The sequence below is a fragment of the Acyrthosiphon pisum genome, chromosome A2 (genome assembly GCF_005508785.2).
Source record: "Acyrthosiphon pisum isolate AL4f chromosome A2, pea_aphid_22Mar2018_4r6ur, whole genome shotgun sequence".
NCBI lineage: Eukaryota > Metazoa > Arthropoda > Insecta > Hemiptera > Aphididae > Acyrthosiphon > Acyrthosiphon pisum.
In genome coordinates this window covers 92,403,800-92,406,399 of record NC_042495.1, presented here as the reverse complement: position 1 = coordinate 92,406,399, position 2,600 = coordinate 92,403,800, and positions in this window count along the sequence as shown.

Below are 2,600 nucleotides of genomic sequence, written 5' to 3'. Positions count from 1 at the left end.
TTGAACACTTGACATAATACCATGTAAAACGCCGTTTGGCGTATATTAATTATAAAAATAAATTACAAGATTGTTATCCCTACTGCAAAAACATTATTTAATTATGATTTACACAAATAAACGTTTTTGTAACATTGTTACCTATTTAATTGGTTTTTATTTGTTATTATTAACGAACGCCTCAACACGCTTGTGGAAAATTAATTTATACGACTTGTGAAAATAGTGTCTATATTGTACTGCAAGTATACTTTCGTTTTTAGTTTTTTTCTAACCAGTGTAAAGATCTCTTTTTATCGAATGATCGACAACCAACAGCTTATTATTATCCATGCGCTTACATGCCAATAGTGGCTGAAATCGTTCAGTGAAGTAAGAGCGCTTACTCTTGTTCTAGGTCAGGGGTCAGCAATTAGGTAGTATTTAAAGGGCCTAGATGATTTTAGGATGGGGGTCCAGAAAACCTTTTTTGTTTAACAAGTTATTCAGCAGCCGGATATCTAGAAAAAAAATGAAAAAAAAAACCTTTTAAAGTAAAATCGGGGCCAGAGAGGCGCAGTGGTCACGCAGTTGACTTCGACTTACACAGTCATTGGTTCGGTTCATAGCAATGTGCAAAACGATTTGTGTAGATCTACGCGATCACAATTTTTCCGTGCTGTCCTCCGATTGCGTTGTCGGGTTTCCAACTATGTCCCTCTCCACTGGGGGTGAAGACTGTACATGCTTCCTCTTGGGGGTTTAGTATCATGCGTATAGTGATATAATATATATATATATATATATGCAGACAAATAGATGAGATCACATAATCTCACTATACTATTCACTTGTGTTGAGCGTTGACAAAGACCTATGGGTCGTTTCAATGAACAAATACAGAAATATCAAAAATTAAAGTAAAACACTTTTAGCGATTCATTTATTACCCCTCCGTGTGCCATGGTTCGGCCTTAAGGCAGCCTATAATTACCGACCGCTGAAAGTTCTGGATGGCAGCAAGGCCGTATAAAACATACCGAATGAGGAGGGAGTCATGAAAAATATGTACCTACAACAAGCGTGCGCATTGTACAACAAATAAATATCAAGGCACTGCTGGTAAAATACCGACAGTGATCACACACTATCATAACAGACACGTATCTCGACGTTACGATTCGATACATATATTATATATTATGTGCACCTTACCTACATGTATTATAATATCGTTAACGCACGCGCACGGAGATAGTCATCTCCGACATCAATCAACGAACGGGCCCGTCACGACTCTAACCCTGCTGCTACACATAATATTATCGTACTTGTATACCATTTATATGCGGTACTGTGTTCGAATATAATATAATATAAATGTCTTCCGTCCGCGTAATATTACTATAAATAGAAGGCATATATTATTATAGATCGCGGAACGACAATATATAGATGTGTGTCTCTGTGTAAGGGACGGTATATCGGTTATACGGTGTTTACGGCAATTGCAGGTAATCGCGATGTTTTCGACAAATCTAAAGCATATAGTTTTCAATCCGGGAAAATTTGATATTTGTATTAAAAATTATACTTGTATTCATATTGTCTAAAAAGTGGTCCCAAAGTATTATTTAATATGGTGGGGGAAATGGAACTTTTATAATATAAAAAAGAGCATAGAATAAAAAATGTTCTAGTTTTACAAACTGTTCTGGGCGTAGACCGTTCGGACGAATCTACCCAAAATAGAGCCAAGTAGACCCAAAAAGATATTGGTATAGTAATATACTAATATTGTAATAATACGCAGTCAACATTAGTAATAATTTTGCAATTACTAAAACATAATAGAATACATAATATAAATTATTAATATTAAACAGTATTTTTAAAAACCTTCACATCAAAGTCACCAGGTTATTACTTTACGCAGGTAAATATTATAATTTCACTCGCCCAAACGGTATAAATTATAAATGAAAGTCACCCGAATGCAGTGGTGTATTTTGTATGTTTTTTTTTTTGGGGGGGGGGGGGTGTCCAGATAATAAAGGTATATACTTATTTGTTAATTGGTTGCAATATTTTTCCGTTTTACATCTACTACCACTAAGTTCATAATATACTCGTCAAATATTGTAATGAAACATTTTTGATTTATTTAATTAAAAGTAGTAATTTTTATGTAATTTAAATCATACATGTACAAAATACCTACTGTATATCTGAAATAATTATAATACAAAAGTTAAAAATGCAGAATGGATGATTATTCTAACGTTCATGTGAATAATATGTGATTCTAGTCTTAATACTTAAATAATAATAAAGCAACGAGAAAAAATGACTTAAAAATATTACGATTCTATATAATTTGGATAAAGAATATTATATAATATGCCTATTATTAGTTTAAAAAATACTTAATTATAATGTTTTAATTTTAATGAATATTAATTTACGAATTATGTGCTCTTGTAAAAAATAAATATTATAAATAATATAGTACTCGCCAATGACATAATATGATATATTACTATTTCTCTGTATGTTTTATCTGCCTTGTTTCTTCGACGACGATTAAATGAAAATGATTCAATTTCAATGATAAATAATAA